Below are 25,861 nucleotides of genomic sequence, written 5' to 3'. Positions count from 1 at the left end.
ATTTTAGTAGCAGAGTAGTTGAGTATAACTGCCAAGAAGCACTAGGTGAATGTCAATGGACACTATGTCCTTGAATCTTCAACCTTTCAAAAAATCATTCAAGATCCCACGAACCCCACAGGTCGAATCTGCTCAAACCCTTTAAGATGGAGGACCCTCACTAATATGCCTAACTCCCCCTAAGAGGGTTTGTACTTGTTTTTCCCAAATTGAGAGATCTAAACCTTCAAAGTGGTCATTGTCAAAACTGCACCCAAATTTGGAAAAATGCAAATGCCGGGCATGGTGTGCATCAATGTCCTTGATTTTTGTGCCAAGAAGTTGCGCTCGATATGAAAAACAACTCTCAATAGAAAGCTTAAAGAGGTATGGCCTGGTTGATGAGATATGGTTTCTCCAACAGATGTAGGTAGGTGCTGTCCATAGACATAGTTATGGTAGCGACTCTGAAAAGAGGCAGTGCTAAAGCTATGGTTGCCCAATCTCAATGATTAAGGTGCCATGTAGGAGCTCTGGAAGTAGAGAAACACTTCTCTAGATGAAAGTTTAGAGATACTTGGCTTGTGGAGAGGGATATGAAAGCTTCAAGCTGACAGGGTGTTGCTGGCTATGGCTACCGTGGAAGCTTCATTGAAGGTAGGAATGCAAATGAACTTGGACATAGGGTCTGGTACTCAAACTGAGCTGAGCAAAGATGGAAAGGAGCTGAGAGGAGTGAAAGGAGAGTTGGGCCATGCTCAACTAAGCTCTAATACCATGTGAAAAGCACTGATCTAGAGCATGGTAGATGCGGAAGCTATCGAGGTTGAAAGAGGAAAAAGAAACTCATGAAGACATTGACCCTCACTAGGACAAATTGTTACATAAGTGAATTAGGTTCCAAGATTGAGGCTTGGACTCATAAATATAAACTTGTGTATTGACAGTGAGATGACACTTTACTGGAAAGAAAAGAGTACTATCATTGCATTAGAAAAAGAGTGCAACTACAATGCTTTATAGGAATTGAGTGGTGGTACTTTCTCCTACTGTGCATATGGGATTCTAGTTCTAAGCCTCATTGCTTCTCACAAAGGGACTGAAGTAGGTGTGATTGCAAAATATCTCAACAAAATGGTCATGATAAATCGTTGTTGACAGGTGAAGGGTCATAGTGCTCGGTAGAAGGTACCATGACTCGCCATATCACACTCTTTCAACATGGAAGGGACCATGCATCAATAACCAAGGAGGTAGTATTGTCGATGAAGAGCCAGTTACATTGTAGATGGCGAAGAATACATCACTCATCTCAATAGTCTCTCATGTGGGAATGATAGATTAGGCACTTGTCGCATGACTCACATCACTTGATAGATAATAATAAAAACCCATATCTCACACTCGAGTTGGAAATGAGCAAGAGGGATGGTTCAAAAGGAGTATGTCAGTGTGCACACTTGATGGTGCATCGGTGCATCCCAATCTATCTAGCATAGGTGCAAGAAGAAAGGCCAAGGAGCCTTATTGTGCAGTGTACCAAATAGAGTGATGTATGTAGTGATGATGGAGGTTCGTCTCTTGTGAGCATAGAGAAACAAAAACATACCTAACTCCAATGGTCGTAATGTCCCTCAATCCCGACCTCTCAATTGATGAAAGGGAAATCAATCATGCTCAGCCCCCTTCTCTCTCTTGCTTTGTTAATAAATACAAGAGGGCAACCCATTTCTCACACCATTGATATAATCCTCAATTTTACTCGTGTGAAGGTTGTATACCTTGTGTGTAAAGGTTGTATGCCTTGTGCACAATTGGTGGTGCAACAATGTATCCCACCCTGTGCAGACATATATGTGAAAAGGAAGACCAAGGAGCCCTATAGTGCTATGTAGAGAAACAAATTGTGCTTTATGCATTGAGAGGCCTAGCCTCTGCTACATGCAATGCTCCATTTTATATATCTCACCTCTCACTTGAATAAAAAGGACAAGCACTGGTCACTCACCCCGCCCTCTCTCTCACACTCATTTGATAAATATAGAGACTAGCCCATACTCACATCCGAATTTGGTTAGGATGAAAGCTCACATCACTTAAAGGATTATCGATGAAGATCGGCTTCATCTGGTTAATGATGTTAACTTGTATCGGTTGATGAAGAGGCATACCTAGGGAGGTAGCCAATAAATCTGGTACTTGGATTGCATATTGGAAATGTCATTTTATGTAGAAGTCAGAAGCACTGGGGAAGTTTCAGGATACAGTGCACCAAGGGAGGTAGCTTTGAAACCGCTTCTAAAAAAGTTCTGCTAGTGATTCAGCTATTGTGGACTGTGGGGTATTACCACCTTTTCCACAACTAGCTTCCCATCCAAGGATATGTGCCACCTTTTCTTGGAACGAGGCCTTTTATGAAAAGAAATTACTTCCTTTTCTCCCATAACAATTTTTTTTCTCCCTACTCTCGAGACTGTTTTCACCTTTTCTCACAAATTAGGTCAATATGACAAGGACAAAAGTCCTTTTCTCTTATTGATATATATTAATGTTTTTTTTTCTCTTCTTTCTTGTTTCTTCAAAAAGGAGAACGGCAAGACTACCGTGTATTAGAACCATTCTTGTTAGCTCTACTGGATCAAATGGGAGAGAAGCATCGTAAGGGTGGGAGGTGCTTGTGAGGAGCTAGAAGAACGAGGTCACCTCATTAGGACAAGCAGAAGGCTATCACGAGCAATAGGCAAAGCCTTACTGATCGACATGCAAGGGATGAAAGGGCTATTGGTGGTGATAACCATTGATTAAGAAGGGATCATCAAAAGCATCAATTGTTTGCACTTGGACAAAGCCATTAGGGTTGACAGTAAGTACCTTATAGGGCCCCATCCAACGATAGTGAAGCTTGTCTAGAAACTTGCCAAATCTTGAGTCATAGTCCAAGACTAAGTCACCTTCATTGAATTCCTTATGCTTAATGAAGCTCTCATGATAGGCCTTTTGTCAAGCTTTTGTGGCTTCCATATACTATGGGTCATCCTACGAGTCTCATCCAGAAATTCCAATAGCAAGAGATGGCACTGTAGGAACTCTCATTTGTTCTACTTTCTTTGGGTTCGCCAATCAATGGCGACAAGGAGGTTAATTTTCCATTTCTCGAACAGCTTTAGGGGAAGGATGGGCTACAATGGCATAGTGTTGGATTTAGTAGGTTTTCCCATCCATTGATAAGCATCACAACATTTACAATAGTCATATACATCCTTGTGGAGGGTTGGCCACCAATATCATGTCAGCACTATTGCAATCTTATCTTCCACTACAATGGGGGGAGGGGGGTTTAGCGACATTGACAGGAGTCACACATATGATGCCCAAACACTGGTATATGCATCGCTACGTGCATGTCACAGTGTGACCCACTTAAGTATGCAATATGAGATATTTTTGCATTACTTATATGGCATCTTATATGTCACATATGTGATAGCAAGCGTTGCTTAAGTGACTTACAAAAAGGTGTTTCTTAAGCGACACTCAAACGTTTTTTTTTGTGTGGCACTTCTCACACCCTCTCACTCACACACATACCTACTCTCTCTCTCTCTCACATATATTTGGAATCTCTTCCTCTTCTATACACATATACTTGCTCTGTCTCTCTCTCTCTCTCACACACACACACACACACACTTGCTCTCTCACTCTCTCTTGCCCTTACGTACACATTTACTTATTCTCTCACTCTCACTCTCTCTCTCACTTACATACACACATACACATACACACACAAACACACACACACACACACACACACACACACACACACACACACACTCTCTCTCTCTCTCTCTCTCTCTCTCTCTCTCTCTCTCTCTCTCTCTCTCTCGTGAGCATGCAAACACAACATTGAGTATAAAACAAACGTGCTCTCATATAGAACCACACATACATTAATTACTTACGCAAGACACAACATGGATCACGATACGTACTTTTTTTTTCTCTACTAATCGGGGCTTTGAAAAAAAACATTTTATCAAACATGAGACGATTCAGAAAACTAAAAAAGACACTTTATCAAACATGAAACAATTCATAAGACCAAAACTAATCAGATATATATAAATCAATATATATACAATGTCATGGGTATGTCATGGAATGTGTTACATGAGTCCGATCAAGTATGTGGAAAAGAGTGGGAGAGGGGAGCTAGTGATCAAATGTGCTCTCTGCATCTCCATGGGGCCTTGGTGGGGCCAAGAGGTAGTCACACCACCGCAGTAGCTTCGGTCGACTCCTCATCTATTCTCTTGCCCTCCGCCTCCTCTCAGGCTCCTCTCGGGAAACAACATCCATATCTGTCTCACCATGAATCTCCTACATCAATAATGTCATGTGCCTACCTAATAATTCCTTGGCAACACATTTTATGGTCCATCGGGAAACTATCCTACAGCTTTGCCCGGCATTTGCAAGAATGCATGGGGTCTATCGTTTAGGTTTCATAGAGTCCACCCCGTAACCGAAGGTACCGACCGTCTCCATAAGGATCAACTTGCAAGGTCAGGGTCCTAATTTGATAGCTAAGGTCTCGATACATCAGTTAGCTCCATCAGAGGCATCCAAAAAGGGCTTCTTGTCTGACTGGAGCGATGGTAGTTATCCTTGGTTGATGAAGTGCAACACTTTTTTCTAGTTACTAGTTAGGATTCAGGGAACCTTAACGGAGTTTTGGTGGCACAACCACCACACATTTCCCCTAAAATATTTTTTTATAAATATTTTAAAACCTAACCCTAGGTAAGTCAACGCTCAACTCTACCTAATTTCTCCTAATTAACGTTTCATTCAATCTCTTGAGAGAAACTCCTAGCTTGCAGGGGACCACCCATCCATAAGACGGATATGTTAGGGATATTATCCACCTACTTCTCACAAATGGTTTTCTTTAGTTTTCTAATTACCTATCACATTAAGTTATGACATATGAAAGTAACTTTGTTAATTAACCCGTTATTACACGTTCCTTTGCGTATTTTTATAGCACAATACAAAGACAGAGAAAACAATATTTTTGCAAAACATATTTATTTATTATTTTGCAATGTTACTAACAATGATTTTCCCCTTTTGCCTATGCAAAAGATAAACCTCCATTCACCGGAACATCCCATCTGTTTCTGTAGAAGAAAATAAATCCTCCAAGATTTCCATCCCTTGACTAATACCGGGGACTCTAGGCCCATATTGATTCATATGAGGGTCAGGCAGTTCCTAGGAGCGATCGAAAGATTTACGGTCAGAGCACCCCTAGCACTCCCACCTCCTCTTGTTGCCTAGCACATTTCTCATTGACCGACCTCTCGCCGTACTATAAAACAATCCCCCTTGGAGCAAGGTTCCGCATCGTGGGGGAGGCATACCGCGATCTTTTCTCTTATTATCCTAATTATATATTTACAATCAGATCTAACTGCTACAAGCACAATCAATCTCTCATGTGCAACCATCAATACATGCATAAATAAAAAAGAAACAACAGCAAGTGTTTTTAGCATAGGAAGCACTCCACCCAAATCTAAGGTTTCTCTTTTAAGGTCCCACCTTATTCTTAGGGTTTCACTTCCTACTTGCAACTCTTTTTCGAGATCCGCAAGTTATTTTGTGAATCTGAAGTCTATTTTATCCTTATGAAAAATTTGATATTTCTGCCCTAAAAGATAACATGGGCATTTATACCTATGGCAAGCAACTCATGTGCTGCTCTACTCTAACCCGCACTTAGTAGGATTTCACATACTTTTCCAAGTTTTTTTAGACATTAGAATTTGTATCGACAAATTCTTATCAATGTCCAACAAGTCCTATAGACTTTCGATATTTATTTGGTTTCCTAATACTGATAGTTTCAGGGTTGTCAAGTATTTCATGGTTGTTTTTGCTTCAACATTCTTGATATTTTAGGTAAGGTTTTCTTGCTGACTCATGCTTAGGTCAACCCATGATATTGATGCTCTTACTAATATAATCATTAATATTAACATTACATGTGTTTTCAGCAAGAAAAGTAATTTCTATTTTATTCTACTCATATTCTATCATTTAATAGACCATTTGCCACTTTCAACGGTTTCTAAAAAGAACAATTTTCATTTAGCTATGTCCTAAGTGCAATGCTGATTGTTTTTACAAAAACTTTATTCTATGCAATGCAAAACTCATAACTGCAATTTTTCTTTCATCTTTCAAACATCGAAGTATATTACTAGACACCTAATTTATGCACCTCTAGTATATATTTTCCTATATAGTTTTTTGTTGATTTAATGCATTGAATATCTCATGATATTATCTAAATGATTTTCTATAAATTATTATAAAACTCATATGCATATGTTTATCATTAGTAAAATGAAATAGAGATAGTCACTTTCAAGGAAAAACTATAAAGTATTCCCTTCCCTAACATTATCTACATTTTTTTCAGTTATTATTATCACATGAATCATTAATGAAATAATAATAAATATCATAAATATCATAAAATAAACCATAATTAAGATATTTTCTTAATGACAGGCATATAATCCTTTTCCCAGTGAAAGAGTCTTTTCATTGAATAGTTAACTATTATATTGCTTAGGCTATTTTCCTAAGCGGCAGTTCATATGCATTTTCTCAAGAATGCGTTTGTAATTTTTTAAAGCCAAATATAGAAATAAGCTTCTAAAACATTATTTTCTTCCAAACCGACGAGATGTTACCTCTCTTAGGTTTGTTGTAATGGGGGTCTTGTGAATTCCTACTATGTCATTTTCTCCATTGGCCGCATTCTTTGCTTCCCTTGCTTCAAATGGGTTTTTTGAATTTTTGCAGCCTCGCGGAGCCATGGATGTCAAGCAAGATTGATGTGGTAGTTTAGGGAGAGTTGTGGTCATCCAAAAAAAAATCACTAGCATTTTGCTTAGTAATCTGGCTATATGGGAGGAAGGTGTACAGGGGGTAGAGAAAATAGAAATGAGGTAGAAGAGGGATATTTTTCTCCTTAAAGGCTCAAGCTACAATGGAAAAGAGAAGTAGAGAGAATTTACCATCATCATGAGGTCTTCCTTCTTTCTTTTTTGTGAAGGAGAGGGGGTGTATTTATAGGTATGAGAGGCAGTATGTAATCGACTCATTCTTTTGGCTACTTGTTAAAAAATGTCATGATTTTTTGCCTATTTTTTCAAAAACTTCTTTGTTTCTTTAAAATGACTTCATCTGGTGGTTTTTGGCCAAGTTACCTCATGACTTATGTAGTTTATAAAATGATATCATACTCTTTGATACTTAACTTACTTAATATCATGCTTTTGCAATTTGTCTTGCAGTTATGAAATCAATGCTATCTTTGATGCATTAAATGGAATTGGGAATGCTAAATCAACTATAATGCGGGAAAATTTATGATCAAGTTATCGTAATATGATTTATGAGACATCTATGGTTTTTGTTGGCTAGGAACATTGAGGCATTTTCTCATGTTGGATTGTGGAATTTCTTTAATGCAAGACTCAATATTAAGAAAATTACGTGCAGTCATTTATGTGATAAACTCGATGAGTAATTTTTAAAACATTTCAAGCCTGAATTTGTTTCTTTTTATAAAGTATTATGGTAGGAATACTACAAATAAATATCAAGTATTGACACAATTTAAAAATTGAACTATTAAAAAAATACTTGAAAAATATCTAAAAGTAATAGAATGGATACTCATAAAAAGGTGTGGCAGAGGAAACTTCCTCTAAAAAGGACTTTGTACCCCTCAAAAGTCACAGTCTGTATCGTTGTTGTTGTCGGGGAATGACCATAAACTTTGGTCGATTAAAAAATAGATCCAAAGTTAGATTATTTTGGTTATGTTGCTTTCTTCTATGCTTGTAATTACATAAACAATAAAAACATATGGCATATACTTACAAAAGTAGTAACAAAACCATCTCTCCCCATGCAACCCAGATGAGATGTATGTCCACTTGAGACTTTGGCCGCTACTACCTCCTATATCAATTCATTGAAATCAAAGGATAAATTATATTATACAATTTTAACTCTATAGGAATTTTGAAGTCAAAATACTTCAATAAAGTGATAAAAAAGCATACTCTTTATTGTGGAAATAACAAGATCTTTGTTTAATCAAGTTGTCTCCTTGCTTAATGATGAATATAGAGAATGATGTGATAGGTTCCAGCTTATGATATAGAGAATGATGTGCATCTACCCTCTCATGGAACCTCTTGAATGCCAAATGAGTACATGAGATTCCTTCACAAGAGTGATCCAGAAAGTTATGACAATTTGAAGAAACTTTATGACATAGATTTTGGAAAAATGCACAAAGACTTCAACAATGATGATGACATGGAAAAGTTTATTAAATGATTGGTATGAAGAAGGTGAAGCAGGTGAGGATGAAAGCTTTGTTAGAGCTAAAGCACTTCAACAAATCTATAAAGGCTCAAAATTGTTACGACAAAGTGCGACTTTACTTATCTTGAGCCTCCAAAGTTGTTATGCTTGGAGTAATGCATCCGTTTCAACACTATTAAAGTAAGCTAATTTTCCCATGTCAATGTTGAGTGCGTTATTTAACAAAATTTGAGCGTTATGTGCGCTTGAAATGTTGTAGGCTACTATCACAAAAGTTTTTACCTACAAACAATGTCCTTCCCACATCAAGAGATGAGGTGAAGAAAATGATCACCAAGCTTGTATTGGACTACAACACGATTCACCCATGTCCCAACGATTGTATTTTATACAAAAGTGAATACGAGAATGAGGAGAGATGCCCAAAATGTGAAGTATCATGTTACAAAGATGCAAGTGAAAAGATCCCTCACAATTTGCTTCATCATTTTCCATTGGCTTCCCATATAAAACATATATTTCAGACCCCAGAATTAGCAAGACTTATGGATTAGGGAGCAAAGAATGTAAGTTTGGATGGGATTATACGAATTCCCTCGGAGTGGCTTGCCTTCAAACATATCAATTCAAAGTGGCCAAAATTTGAACAAGAGCCGTGACACCTTAAGAGGGATGTTGGATTTGATGGTGTGAATCCTTTCTCCATGAGTCCAAGTAAATGGTCCACTTGGCTATTAGTTCTTGTGAGCTACATCTTGCCACCATTTATTTGTTTTAAGAAACAACACCTAGTTTTTTCCCTCGTAATTCAAGAAAAAAGTCAAGTCAAAGAACTTAATTTTTATTTGGATTCTCTTATTGAAGATCTCCTAGAGTTATGGAGAGGCATAGATGTCCTTGACGTGTCAAAGCAATACAACAAAAGAAGGTTTCAAGTTCGTGGAATTCTAGCATGGACTATACATGACTTTCCTAGCTATGGATTTTGTTTAGGTATTCGATTGTGATTTAAGTAGCACATGTGGGAGCATTTTCATTTCAATTTAATATTTCATGCTCATGCTAAATGTTTTACTATGGACAGAGGGTGTTCAACCAAGGGTTATAAAGCTTGTCCCCTATTTGGTGATTGGTTGAAATCTATGTATAGTACACATCTCAACAATAACATATATCTTTGGCATAAATTATTCTTGCCTAAAGATCACTCACTATGACAAAAGACACACGCTGGACACTTCAATGGAAAGGTTGAGAGTGCTCAGTGTCCACTAGTGATGACGCCTATATATTGGTACAAAAAGTGGATGGAAGGAGCTATCATCTATCCATAGTCACAGCTTGCAAGCTATGAAGATGATGAACATGGTCAAGGAAGAAGCTCTCTAGCTCCCTCTATCTCTATATGGTTTCGTCTAGAGTATTGGAAGGATGTGAAGATTTTTCATCTTCTTGATCCTATGCATATATTTAAGAACATAGGACACTCTTTATGCTAACATCTCATTGGTTTGAAGGGCATGACACAAGCCAATAATGACTTAAAGGAGAAAAAATGCAAGTGTGTTTTATGGTCTCGATTCAATGAAGAGACATGAAGAAAAGAGTATGCACATGCACCATGGGTGTTAACCCCCATACGAAGATTTCAATGATCAATCGATGGATACGGTCTATTCAAACACCCACAGGATATGGTACATCATTGCAAAACATATTTAGTGTGGATGACATGAGTCTTTCCAACTTGAAAGCACATGATTGAAAAAATTTAATCAACGTAACTCTCACTTTTTTTGGTTTGTAGCTCATTGTTTTCCTGACAAGTCGTCTGATTGTATTGTAAAATGGACATATGCAGCATGTCCTCCCTCTTGTCATCGATGGTTGTCTAACGAGCGGTGTTCGTGGCATTATCTACCACTTGGGGAAGCTCGCAAGGTACGTCTACACTTTGCACATGCCTATATCTATGCTTCGAATGTGATTTCACTTAATATTCATCTATTTTTTCAAATGGATCACATCTAAGGAGATAGATGTGTTGTCAATAGTGCAAAAGAAAAGGGAATGCATTGAGCTCCTTTGCCTAATGGAGAAGGAGCTACCAACTTATTTTTTTGACATTCAAGTCCACATACTAATCCATTTGGTGGATGAGATAGAGATTGCAGGTGTTGTTAGCACTCATTTGATGTTTTGGGTAGAGAGGTTCATGGGAGTCATGAAGGGGCTTGTTCACCAAAGAGCATGTCCAAAGGGCTCAATGTCAGAGGAATGGTTTCTCGGAGAGTGCATGTACTACCTTGCCGAGTACCTTGAGCGTGTTGATGAGGATGCTCCTCATGGATGGACTATGGATAAGCCCACTACACTACTATTAGATGAGGTATTATGTGGTAAGGGTGTTCCTTTCAAGGTCTCATTCAAGGAATGTACAAACTTGTACAAATTTGTTATACACAACTTAGAGTGTATGGAAAAATGTGTTGAAGAGTACGGTGAAGTAGTTTTCAATGCACAAACAAGACAAGGAGGTTGGATATCTAGCAAGACAGAACCTCCCTCAATTCTTTCATGGTTATCATACCGTATTAGAGATGGAATCATGGAAGGGGAAGACATCAATGATAAGGAAAGAGAGGTTGGATTTGGTTGTGATAGAGAGGTAACATTTCTTTCTTTCATGTACCTATATTGAGTTGTATGTAATCTTAGTGATGTAACTTAAAGTTTACATACTTCATTCTTGCACCTTTAGGTACATGGGTATAGCAATATATGGGCATATGGTCAAAATTTTTGAGTCAAAAGATTTGATCGGCTACATCAGACCCAAGATTCTTTCATTATCTCTTCTTTTAGCCAACAATCACATGCAAGTGCATGAGACACAAATCTTATTGAAGAGGAGCTCAGCTATGTGGGAGCCATAGTCCATATTTATGAGCTCAGCTATCATATTTGCAAGAGGGTAATTTTTAACAACAATAGTACATTGACAATCTTTGCTTTAGACTTCCTTCTAAAATGTTGCAAATCTCATATGTTAATAGGTTGCGTTGAAGGTTGACTGGTTCCATACATACAAATGGGTTGGAGCCACAATTAGACAAGAGCCCTCTGGGTTTTGGTCAGTTGACTCTTCAAAGCCATTACAAACAACACATGAACCGTAAATGCTACTAGTACATTGTGAGCAAGCTTTCTTCTATGTTGCCCCAGATTCTTATAGTCCATGGCGGCAAGTTGTGCCTATTGATCCTCAAGGACAACGGATGTTTGACACCACCTGGAGGAAGACTAAGAGAGTCTACAAGAGGATGAGTCAACTTCTAGAAAACCCCATTCACTCACAACATTAGCACAAGAAGAGCACCATTAAGAGGAAGAGAGCGACAATGATGCAACAGATGACAAGATGGAGGATCTTGCCTTGGAGTTGGACTTTGAGCCTCCTTTAGACCCTAAACCATAGATAGCTTCACCACCCACCTCGCTCTTGATGTACAACTCATGAACGAGGAGCTTCAAGAGACTGCAAGACAATGAAGAGATTGAATTGATCATTGATTTCTTTCCAAACCACACTTGAATCATAAAAGCCAAGGTATTATATCAAGTGTTTTGTCTTGATCATTCTGACCACTTTCTTAATGATTGCAAGAAAATCAATTGATATCAATGGACCCTATTGGTAAGATCTAACACATTTTTCCATTGATCATATTCGTTCTTTCATTGCTCTCTCCGAATCTTACTAACAATGGTTGGGTTGGGTGGGGAGTCTTGTGGATGATAGCCATCTATGGCTAGAGTTGGGGTTCAATTCCCCACATACTTGATCTTGTTTGTTTGAAGAGGTTTTGAAGATGCATCAATACCCTAGCACCAAGGCAGAACATCCCAGCCTCTCTCTCTTGCCCAACATATTTTCTCATAACATAATCATTTCATCTCTCTCTCTCTCTCTCTCTCTCTCTCTCTCTAGTTGGAGGTACTAACCATGCATTGTCTTGTCAATGTCTTAGCAGTCTAGCCATGTTGAGCAGCACCCTCTTATGGCTCCATCCAATACTAAGCTCGCGCGCTAGGTGACTAAGGACAAACTTTTTGTGGACCTCTAACTCATCCCTACTTTGCAACAAGAAAGAATTAAACTAACCACTTGATATTTTAAATCATTAAAGCAAGTCAAAGATACATACGCCCATAGAACATGCACTCTATGCATGAAGGTCTCCAACAACGATCCAATGGGTCAATGGAAAAGATGTCCGCCTCCGACGCGTACCACCTGTCCCTCAGTGTTGATGTCAGAGACGACCCCTAACTCTGTGCTACAAGTCCTAAACACTGGCTAATGTGCTATAGGGCTCTTTGGTGGGGTAGCAAATACCTGGGAGCCCGAGTGCTCCCTAGAAGTCATCATTGCAGATGTAGATGTGGTGGCAGAGGTTCGATGTCACCATCGTGGAGGATCATTATAAGTAAGAAACAACACAAGATAATTAGACATACATTCATAGGACCTCACGCTAACCTAAAACAGAGGGGCAAGCTATCTAATCGTGTCTCAATCTCTTGCTGAGTCACAACTCAATCACCCAGTGACTGGGTAATGTCTAGAAGGGGAGTCCTAGTAGCATCGACAAGTTAGAATTTGGCCCCTAAACTTATTATACAAAATATAAAACACTTTATTCCCTACGTAAGAGGTGATCAACACATGTATGCTCCTCTTGCACCTCGTCTTGCGTGTGGCTCTCTCAAGAAGAGCCCTCATCAAGTCGAACTAGCCGCAAAATCTGCTAGAGGTAAACTATTGTCACCTCTAGCTCCCCATCGAGGAGATGCTCATAATCTGGCCAATCCTCTGCTATCTGCTCTTTAGGGATGTCGCTCGCCCACAAGATAGCCCTCAAAGCGATCGATAAACCATTCCTAGAAGAAGTCATATATGTAGACCACTTGTTTCAAAAAATAAAAAAAAGTAACATGTCAATATGAGCTTTAAAAAAAAGTAACATGTCATGTGGCAATAAGGACAGGATCCTATTCCAGGTATTCATGTTCACTTTCAGGTGGATATGTATGTATGTATGTATGTATGTATGTATGCATGTACGTACGTACCTACATATGTATGTGTGTGTGTGTGTGTGTGTAAGGTACAAATGCAAGCACACCGAGTGGATGCTTGGACTACAAGATGGCAGAGACTACTGATAAAGAAACTAGTGGACATGATATCAAACTTGACACACAACCAATTGGGCTAACCACAAGAGGCACTGCATTAGAAGGGCAGTACAAGAGACCCATTAAGGAAGAAAAGTTCTACTATAGACAAAATAGAAGGAGATCCCGTTAAAATGCCACTCCCACAAGCGCCAAGCAATGGACAAAGATGAAAAGGCTGATTACAACAAATGGTTTGGATGACATGAAATCCATCATAAGAGGTGAGATTGCAACAATATGTATGCCAATGATTGACAAGGTATCAAGTGACACGAATGCAATGCATGAAACATAGGGAAAGGATTTGAATGCTAAAATGGATGCAAACCTTAAAGCGTACATGAGGGTGTGTGGCAACATGCAACAAAAAGTCATGAATGACATGGATACAAAGCAAAAAGATATGTATGAAAATTTTCAAGAGACGTTCAGGAAAGAACTAAGTGCTGATGTAGAGACAAATGGCAAATGGATATGATAGATAACATAAACATGGGAAGGGATGCTTGGAAAGCAGATATGGATGCATTGAAAGTTGATACAAATGCATGCATAATAGCCAAGGACATGGAGATCACTTAATTCAAAAGGGAGTAAAAGTCATGTAAGAATGAATTAGAGACATGCAATTCAATGATGGGTGCACAAACAACAATGCTAGACACACCACAATTAAAGAAAGAGGTGGAAAGTTTTAAAAAAGACATATACACCTGGGTGAATGTGGCAGAGGGAGCTCAAAAGAAAGTAGAAAATGTTCAGCAAATAGTGAACAAAAATGCACAATGGATTGAGGTAGTCAAAAGAAACAAACAAATGCCTTAGAACAGAGTAGAAATTATGAGCACAACAATAGAGGAGGAAGCAAAGAGGAAACTTTGTGCATTGCGTGTACTTGTGGTGGGATGGGCTAAAAAAGGAAACCCCCAAGTGGATACAAAAAACACTTTATGCTAAGATGGGTGCTGATGAGATATGCATTATGGATTCTTGGAGGATACGTGATCCAAATGACAAAAGAGGTCAGATCCTCATGTTGAAATTTGAGGACATGGATAGCAAAAAGGCCTTCTTATCAAAGAGAAAGGCTTTGAAGGGCGAAAAGATTAATCTCCATGAGGATCTCAGACCCACACATTTGGATTATAGGAGGGCTAGAATGCCAAAAGTGTTGGAGGCACGTAAAGAAGGCAAATATGTTGTGTATAGAGATGGCATAGTAGTCATAGCAGAAGGGAGGTCACAATGACGGTACAAGGCATGTGAGACACCAAAGATGTCCTTTGGAATTGTAATGGTTAAATGAGACTTGATGCATGTTATTTTGAGAATACTTTCATGGGATAGACATGGCTATGTATACAGAGACACATCAATGTATAAATTCTAGATCATCGGATGTTTTGGGATACAAATGGGAGATTGTCTATAGACCTCAACCTCGTAGACTAGGAGGAACCAAGGGGTCAAGTGGGGTGGCTATCCTTTATCATGGGAGCTTCCGAGAAATGATTCACGTGGTGTCACGAGATGTGCATGCTAGATATATGTGGGTAAGGTTGAGGATAGGGCACCCGTGGGATCTATATGTTGGAGTATGTTACTTCCCACCTATCATTGAATGAACTAGGTCTTGTTAGGGCATCTCAAGATAAGGAGGTAACAACATATGGATCCCATCTGCTAGCTTTAGGAAGTGCTCATAAATTGGCTATATTCAATGGCCTATTAAGATGGTCAGGTGTGGATGCTTTCACTTGCTGGAACATCAAAAAAGCAACCAACATTGTGGACTATGTAATGGGCTCACCAACATTAATCCTAAAAAACAAGCATTTTGAAATATTTGATGAGTAGATTAGTATAGCAGCCGACCATGCAATCCTAAAATTTACTCTAACATGTGGTCAGAGACAAGAAACATGCACAAAGTTACACACATTCCCACATTATGAATTTCTAGAGCAAACATTGCATATCTATAGTGATGCAATATGAGATGGCTTAAGCTAGCTAGACCAACATGAACCATTGGAAGATGTCACTAGATCTCTAGCAAAGATTTTACATGCTCCAGCTTTAGAACATTCCCATGTAAGATGGGCTCTATAGAACTACGCAAATGTACTGCCCCTCAAAATGCTTGGTATGATGATGAGTGCAGATAGACTAGGACTTGCCTACAAAGGGATATTAAACTAGAGACATGCACACACAAATAGGCAAGGAATATATTTCCTCATCTTGGGTGGAAAAAGAAGAGAGATTATTTAGCCAAAATAGAGTCAAAGATGTATTAGCTCTTTTTGAGGAGAGACAACAAGAAGGCATGGAGGAAATTTCATGGGAGACAACCCCCATTCAATTGACATCACCTATGGTATGGCATGAACATGCTAGGGCACTCTATGATATTCCATCACAAGAACAGATACCGTACTATTATGATTGGCCATATTCTAGAAAAGATATATGTCTCTATTGTGGAACATGAGTTGAGTTGGTGAACTAAAGCAAAGATAATACTATCAGCAAGACAAGCTGTCTTCCGCCATGGATACAACATGCTAGACCATATATTCATGCTAAGGGCCTTGATTGAGGAGGGACAATCACAGAGACAAAAAATATATTGTTTCTTTGTGGATTTTTGCAAGGCTTTTGATATTGTACAACGTGCAAGACTCATGCAAATCTTGTGAGCCATTAGGCTCCTAGAGGATATGCATGGGTGTATTTATGCATTGTATGAAACTGGTAACAGGGAGAGTAGGAGTGCTTAGAGGTACAACAGACTCAATGTCTAGCATGTTTGGTGTAAAGTAAGGCTATCCCCTCTCTCCTCTGTTGTTTGGATTGTCCATTGATGAGATTTCTGATTACATACAAAGATGGGGTGGTATAAGAGCCAACTTGGTTGGGGTACTGATACCAATTTTGTTATATGTAGATGAAATGGTGCACATCTCAAATTCACCCAAGGGACTACCAGGACATCTAGATGCATTGCACGTGCCCTATGAAGATAAAGGTCTCAAGGTTAATCTTGGAAATACAAAAATTATGGACTTTAACACCTTGACAGCTTGGGTGACACATTCAAAGCATCACTTTAAGTATGATGGTCAGCTTGTGGAAATGGTTAGAAAATATGTATGCCTTGGGGTCACTTTCAAAGGGCCATGATTTTCATGGAAGGAAACTTCAGAGGATAGGCTTGCATAGGCATATGCAACTTTGGGTACCCTATAGTGATAATGTGCACACATATAGTTTCAAGAGCCTCCTACCAAATTGTGGCTTTTTGACACTTTAGTTATGCCCACACTACTCTATGGGGCAGCCATTTGGGGTCCAACCTTTATCATACTAGACGGATGCCACTTATGGACTGTGATGGACCAGAAGCACAACATTATGATGGTTGGGAACATATCGAAAGAGTGCTAGTCATGATGATAACATGTATGATAAGGCCAAAAGCTTTGATACCACAAGAGATCATCCGAACAAAATTGGGAACTGCACCCATGGTAGTTGAGGCATTATTCCAAGCAATTACTTTCCTCTCGAGGATATGGCAGATCCGTAAAGATTGATACCCTACACTAGCCCTGGAGTCTACAAGATAGCTTGCAGTAGAGGGAGATAGATAGTGTTGGTATGCACATATGAGCATGTGACTGAACTTACATGGCATGAGTATAGATAAATTTCCAACATTTGATCGTAGCCTTGATTAGCCTACTTTGAGTCTCAATTGTGTAGAGCTGAATAGTGTGATTAGAGCAAATATTACTAAAATGGAGACATGAAAGACTTGGTCCAAGTCCCTCTCTCCCATTAGGCACGAAAAAGGCACAATACCAATGCCACTTCTTGCAACTCTCTCATGATGATTTCATAATGAGGTCGAGACACATGGATGCTCAACTCTCCCATGGATTCTGACTTGCTATTGGTCAGATTTGCACCTCATCGCATGAGTTGTTGATTGAGACAAGTCGATGGACCATATTGCAGCGAATGAGAGGATGTGCTAGCTTTGTGGATGGGAGCCAGAAATGGAGGAGCACTACATCTGCAAATGTACTATATACTATGATATCCAAGGCTACTATCATTGCCTCTTTTAGGAGGGCTTTGGACCACTAAGATGAGTGATGGACTATGAGGACCAAAGATGCTTGGGTCGTTTCTTATTGGAGCTCTAGCAGCACACAGTAGTACTGTTATAGGATAGGAGGCAACCCCAGCCTCATCCACGCCTCTAGAGAGTTACAGAGTTTTTTAGTGTAGCTAAACCCCCACCCACTGCCACCCGAAACACTACATCTCCTACTGATAGGCGTCATTAAGAGACATCATCAGGAAACATCACATCTGATAGAGATATGTCATTACGCAAAGCATGACACCCTAGAGTACCTACTCACTGACATAAGCATGCCCATATGCGTCACAGTCACATCACGATTGCTTGTTACAGATGCAGATTGGTGCACTGACATAGTCAAAGGTAGCTTCCAAAGTCTTCCTGGATTCCATAGACTGAGGATGAGATACTCTACACTCTTTTAATCTTTTTAAACCTAGTTTTTTCACCTTTTTTAAACTTTTTCAGTTCTCCATACTTCTCATACCTCTCATCCCAATCCACCATGTAGACCTACACATTTATCTCTATCTCTTATTCTCTAGAGATGATGATACCAGTTGTATTGATTATGGTCTTATAGGCCATTCTAGACTTTTAGAGACGTTAATAGATCTTATCTTATCTTATCTTTTCTCTCTCTCTCTCTCTCTCTCTCTCTCTCTCTCTCTCTCTCTCTCTCTCTCTCTCTCTCTCTCTCTCCCCAATTGGTATTAGGTGACGGGTCGTAGGGTATTCGTCGACGACCATAGTATGTTGCAATGTTCTTGTGAGAAGACACTTACCTGGAATGTCTTCGAGGTGCTCATCGGGTGATCCATGCGACCTATTCGGGGCGACACTCATTGAATGTGGGGTGTAGCCAGAGCAAGAAGATGTTTATATATATATATATATATATCTCTCTCTCTCTCAATGTGTATGTGTGTGTGTGTGTGGGGTGGTGAGGGGAGGCATGGTGAAGAGTGTGTGGGTGGGTATGTGTGTGTGTGTGTGTGTGTGGGGGAGGGGAAAGAGGGCAGGGCAAGGGCTCTCTCCTCGGGGGGTTCACTATATATATATTCTCTATATAGCGTGCGTTCATGGCCTATTTATAAATATCCTAATTTGTGAATTTTTCTTGAATAAAACACAACCCTTTTCTATCAATCTGTAAGTAACTCCTTTATATGACACCCTTTTGTATGTAAAAAATGTATAAAAATGGTATTTTATAAACCCCTTATTTTGAATGCACGTTATATATACATATATTCATGAGTGACCCCCCCGAGGCTCTCTGTCTCTCTCTCTCTCTTAGGCTGGTGGAAATTGACCCAACCCGCAAAGAAAGTAAAATTTATAGAGCATCGCTTAAGCAACCCTATTACTTAATTGATAGTATCCATATTGCAAATGTTGCTTAACATGTCATAACTATGCATCGCTTAAGCGATTGCATTTGCAACATAGAATTGTGTCGCTTATAGGACACTTCGAACGTCCCTTAAGTGATGCCCACCAAAAAGTAAAATTTAAAGAAAATAGGCTTATGTGAGTGTGCTAGCATTCAATGCCTTTGAGGACTATGAATGTGAGTTCAAAAGTCTGACCATGGTGAGTATTGATGTGCTCGATGGAGTGATTTATGTCCATCCACGGCTTTGGTCATTAGATAGAGCAAGTGCAAGGAAGCTTAGAAGGGATTTGGAGAAGATCCCCTCGTGTGGCATAGTGTGCCTGAACAGTTGTCCCCTACATTCGAAGAAATGTCGACTTGTTCAGTAGACGTATGGGTTTTTGTGTTTTTTGCACCTTCAGCTTCAAGATGACATAGAAGCTTCGAGATCTGTCCACCTCTAAGGGCACTCAGCTGGCAAAGGATGAGGATTATGATGAAGAGATACCCATTGACTTAGAATAAGAGTGAGCCTTGGCAAGTAGCAACCCTGTGGTGCCAAGACTCGATGTGGATGTCGCAGGGAAGGGTAAAGAGATGGAGGACGAGCCTCAAGGCCTTCCTTTATCATGTATGCCGAGCTTCGAGATCGGCCCAAAAAATGAAGATTTTATTCTTTTACTAGACATTATGTAGTAACTAAATATGCATTAGGACTATTGTCTTGTAGCATTAGTTGAATTCAGCGATGTTGATATTGGTTTCATTATAGATGAAGAAGATAAATATTTCTTGGCTGATTCAGAAGGCGAGGGGATTACAGGACATGAAAGCAACTATTCACACAATTTTTTGAGGAGGCTAAGTCATAAAAGAGCGAGTTTTCCCTCGAGATAGAGACTGCTCAAGCTACTGAGCATTTAGGAGTGTTGGACATGAGCAGGATCCAAGAGAGAGAAGCAATACCAGACATTGGGGGGACAATCGTGCTATGGTCAAGAAGAATGCTAGAAAACAATAAGAACCATCTAGTAGGGCATATTCCTTTTGTTCTTAGTGTTAAGTGGTTGCTATTGCAATGGCATTTTTCAATTTTGATATGTTTGATTTCTATCTTCTCATTTGCAAAGATGAGTTCATTAAAAGAGCTAGAGGAAGAAGGTTGGTAGGTAGTGCATACTCATCTTCCTCCAATTAAAAAGAGACCAGAAAGGATTTCGGGTTCGCCCATTATGTGGGACGTTTCAATCATAAAAAGGTAACAAGTCATATGTACACATGTACATATACAAAATATCTATATACATATTATTTGGCAATGTTTCCTTACAAGCATATTTTATTTTCTTATTTCTTGATAGATCATATAATATTTCAAAAGGATTTCTCTATAGACAATGAGATGCTATCTCTTTTTGCATTGAAGGTAGTTTCAAGGTATTTGAGTGGCCATCCTATGGCAACCAATGTTGAGAAGGTGATATTCTTAGCAAAGCAATTCGCTTTGTGAGTTTTTGGTATAGGATATGGATGCCATGTGCTTCGAATGCAATATTGTTTGTCATATGCAGGTCAAGCTATTGGAAGGGGGGATGACACAAGTTGAGGACATGCATCCATATGGGAAGAGAAGATTCATGAGGGAAATGAAAACAAGGCTATGCAAGGGTGCACTGCCGCAACCTGACAAAGGCCCCTCCACAATGATGTTGATGCTGAAGGTGGAATATGAGAATGATTGAGAGTGCTCCCCAAAGAGAATAAAGTTGTCATCAAGTCCACCTTCTCCCGGCTCTAACTCTTGATTGACTCCATAGCTCATGACATTCCCTGGCACTGGATTGATTCTAGGCGTTTTGGCGCCTTTCCTTGGATTAGTCTTCTCCTTGGGTTAGCCTTTCCTTGATTGGAGAATTCTTGATAGTCTCCTTTTGTGCTCTGTGAATTAGTCTTCTGTATGGCCATTCATGTAACTCTAGTAGGCTTACTTGAATGTACCCGACTTTGTTTCGCAGTATCCATTCATGTAAATAAGCTATTTGGTAGAATTTCCCATTTGAGTTTTGAGTATTAATGTTTTGTTTCTGTTTGAGTGGACTTGGTCATCTAACCTTCTCCATTAAGTATCGGTAGGAGGCAAGGAGGGAGGAGAAGGGAAGAGGGAGGAGAAGGGAGGAAGGAGGTTGGATGTTGGGGGAAGGGGTCTAAGGAAAGAGGGAAGAAGGAGGGTGGCAAGAATGGAGGAGAGAAGGAACAAGTACAAGAAGGGAGGGAGAATGCAGGAGAGAGACAGAGAGAGAGAGAGAGGAGGGGAGGGGAGAGGAGGATGTCGCTTGAGGGGGGGAAGAACTTTAATAATAATAATAATAATTACTATTTTGTTTTTGTGTTTGTTTTTAAAAATTAAAAAGTGTGTCCCCATTCTCACGCACGAACATGGGCGTAGGGTTAAAAAATTTATGTTGATAGCAATGGCCAAGGGCGAGGAAGAGTTGGAACGATGGAATGCTACACGGCGCAAGCTGGACACGCGTATCGAGACAAAACCTGATCGGTTAACATGACACACATGGACAAAGATGCGTAATTGAATGGGAAAATTAATGTAGAGAGATCTGGGTATCGGATGAAGATATTGCAAAAAGCAAAATTAAGCATGGCAATAGGGGGGAATGGCATGGACAATGCGCCCAGTGTGTTTGCCAAGAAAGTGGGAGGTTCACGTGGAAAAATATGAAAAATCAGCTACAAAAAAACACACGAAAACTAATTATGCAAAATCTGTCAATCGAAACGAAATGTAGAAAGAAGAAAATTTATCCAAAATGACAAGCCAAACATGCCTATCATGGCAGGATGTAGTTCCGACGAGAATAAGCCTTGTTCATATGGAAAATTTTGTAAAATAAAATAAAAAATATAATTTAAATTTAATTTAAAAAATCAAAAAGTCAAAATGGAATGTGGCAAGAAGGAAAAATATATGAACGAATAAATGGGAGAGAGACATCTAATTGGAACAGGGTTCTTGATAGTAAATGGGGGTATTTATATGGGAAAAACTATAAAAACACACCCAAAAATCTGAACAAAAATTATTTCTCAACATTTTTTAAGTCCAAATACTAGCAAATAAAAATAAAAAGTCTGTGAGGAATAGTGAGCGACAAGGCTATGAGGTCATAATGAGATTCTTGGGCAAGAAAGACACATTCACATAAAAAAATAGTAAAAATGAGCACAAAAACACACGTAAAAATTAATAACACAAAATCAGTGGGAAAAAACATGAAGGAAAAAAAATAAGAATTATGCAAGGGAGTAGACTAAATGATGCTATCGAATTAGAGTTGAATTTTGAGGGAAATAGGGCAGATTCACATGAAAAAAGAGTAAAAAGCACACATGAGAATACTAAAAATTATGCTATATTTAATAATAGACAAATCGTGCACTCGAATGATGAGCAGTACAAGAAAAAAATATAAAGAAAAAGGTTAGGTTGAGATTGTCACATCAAAGCGATGTTTTGGAGTAAAAAATGTACGTTCGCATAGAAACACATCTAATTTACAAAAAGTTCTTCAAAAATTAATAGCTCGTGAATTGTGGCTCAAAATTGAAGGTTGTTAAAAGAAAAAGTGGAAAATGCAAAGGAAAAAACAGGGTTGTAAAATGGAATGTGGAGTCTAGTGAAGGTAGAATATGTTTACATGGAAAAGAGGTAAAACAAAGGATAAAGACAAACGGACAAGGAACAGCCCCAGCGACGACTTGAAAGTGTAATGAAAGAGACCTAACTAATCTAACTAAGAGAGAGAAGAGATAGAAAGACTACATAAGAAGAGGGGAGGAGAGAGAAAGATAGGGAGAAGAGAGAGAAAGAGAGGAAAGAGAGAAAGAAGAAGAAAAAGCCATGAAAGCATGTGAAGGTGAAAAGAGAGATTCTTGATAATTCCCTCATACCTCAGAATACCCTCTTACACCTTATATACCATCAATATGACGAGTATGCTCCCACGCCATGTTCCGTGTCCCTCGTTCATTACAAACAATCCTGTAAAATAGATTTTTTGTCCTAAAAAACAAGGGACGAACCGAAAAAGAAAAAGTGGGAGCTACAGAGTACTACTCTCCTCATGATACAATGGCAATAAGCAAGGGGGGCTGGACAGAGGAGAGAAATGGGGTGCCAAGGGTGTGAGGTATAGGAGACCATATGGGAGGGTCTCACCCACATTATAATCCACCATTTCATGATAGACAAGACCCTGGATGGGGTGGATAGCATGTTGTCCCATAGGGGTCTATTGTAGGAAATCAGCCATAACTTTGTGTAAAAAACTCCAAACGGGACAAGTGAGGTGTCATTACGAAGCCCACAAGGTGTATGTTCAGCCCATGTGGGTGGAGGGGGGCTGAAAATAATTTAGGACCAAAAATGTTGTAGAACAGATAGTTGTCCAAAAGTAACTAGTGTGTTGTCCAAGACAGGATGGCTGGAGTAAAGCAGCCATAACGTCCTCTAGGAAACTCCGATTGGGACAAGTGAGGTGTCATTGTGTAGCCCTTGAGGTGTACATTCAGCTCATGTATGCTAATTCTGGTAAAAATGTGTCAGGACCAAAATTGGTGCAAAATAGTTGGTTGTCCAAAAGCAGACTGCAGCCCAAAACAGGGGTCAAGTGTGGTTAAGCTCTAGCCAATATGGCCTCCTTGAGGTGTAGAAACTCATTCAATATAGAGGCCGGGCGCTGAGAAGCTTCCTCTATTTGTAGGCCTTTCCATTTGATCAAGTATTCAAGAATAGAATGGATACGGAGTTGCTTTTCACTTTGCCCAATGATCGCTTTGGGAATATACTGAATTGGCCCTACACAATCATTAAGAATAGAATGGCATCTCCTTTTTGCATCAGCATGGAGCTTCATGTGCTCTTGAGCCCTTTTGAGATTTGTCTTGCATTGTTGAAGTAAAGCTTGCATGCGTTCCACTCTTCTTTTCCAAGAGGGTTGAGCTTTTCATTGAAGATCACAGTGGGAAGGGGCACTCAATAACCATACAATGCTTCGAAGGGGGAGACTCCAATGCTCAAATGAGTAGAGTTGTTGTAAGAAAATTCAACCAAATGCAGCCTTGCATCCCAAGAATTCTACACATCTTGACAAACCCATATGCGAGAGAGTGCATCAACCACTATATTGTCCTTGCCATAGGTGTGGGTGATCTCAAAGTCATAGTTTTGCAGGGTAGCTACCCACCATCTATGTTGTTTGGGAGTGAGGTTGGGCTGAGTCAAGAAGTATTTGAGCACATGGTGGTCACTTTTCACCTCAAATTTACTGCCATACAAGTAGTGGTGCCACTTTTTGATAGCATGAATGACTAGGTCCAACATCTCCTAATCACAGACATGCAACTCTCTCTCTTTATCACCCAATTTCTGGCTCTCAAAGGCTATTACAGCATGTTCTTGCAGCAAGACTACACCAATACCACATCCACTAGCATCACACTGAATGGTAAATTCCTTTGAAAAGTTGGGGCATACGAGGATGGGGGCTGAAGTGAGCAATTCTTTTTCAGCCTGATCAGCCAAAACTTTGATCAGCCAAAAGCATCGCAAAAGAATGCCTCCTTTTCCAGCCTGTCAATTAATGGTGCTGTAATTGTAGCATAATGGCAAATAAATCTGATAAAAAGAGAAGAGGCCAAGAAAACCACGCAAAGAGGTAATGGTAGTGGGTGTGGGCCAATCTCGAACACACTGCACTTTCTTAGGTTTAGCTTGGATGCCTTTCTCACTGACAATGTATCCCAAGTACTCAACCTTCATTTTCATGAAGACACACTTGCTTTCCTTGGCAAATAACTGGTGCTCTCTTAGTATATCAAAAATTTGTCGGACATGCTTCAAATGCTCATGTAGTGACTTGCTATAAATGACTATATCATCAAAGAATACCAACACAAAATGGAAAATCCATGGCTGCAATATTTTGTTCATTAGGCTGTGAAACATGGTGGGGGCATTAGTGAGCCCAAACGACATGACAAGGAAACGGTACAAGCCACAGTCAGTCCAGAAGGCTATCTTAACTTCATCACCCACTCTCATTCTAATTTGATGGTAGCCTGATCGCAAATCAATCTTGGTGAAGTAGCGTGCTCCCTTGAGCTCATCAAGCAAGTCATCGATTCAAGGGATGGGGTATCTATTTTTTACAATGATCTGATTGAGATCATGGTAGTCAATGCACAATCGGAAGGATCCATCCTTGTTCTTAACCAATAGAACTAGGGAGGCATAAGGAGAAGAGCTAGGCTCTATGAATCCCATTTTAGTTAGCTCCTTGACTTGCTTAGCTACTTGTTTATTGATGGGCTTGGCATGGGGCTCCAAGTCAATCGGGTGATGCACTGATCTCTAAGGTGGGAGAGTGATGGGGGGTTGAAATAGGTCCTCATATTCAGCGAAAAGTGCTTTTACTGCTGCATTTTGCTTCCCTAAAGTGTGCTAGTCATCAATATCCTTATGCAAATGCAAGACAAAGATCTGTGAGCATTTCTTGAATTCCTTTTTGAGTTGTCTTACTCTTATAAGCTGAAAATCTGCAATTTTTTTAATGCCTTCCAAATATACAAGTTGCGCATGCATTATAAACTCCATATACAGCTAAGAGAAG

Source organism: Lygodium microphyllum, chromosome 24 (genome assembly GCF_053477565.2).
Source record: "Lygodium microphyllum isolate KBCC chromosome 24, Lygodium_microphyllum_v1.1.10, whole genome shotgun sequence".
Taxonomy (NCBI): Eukaryota; Viridiplantae; Streptophyta; class Polypodiopsida; order Schizaeales; family Lygodiaceae; genus Lygodium; species Lygodium microphyllum.
Note: the sequence above shows the minus strand (reverse complement) of the source record.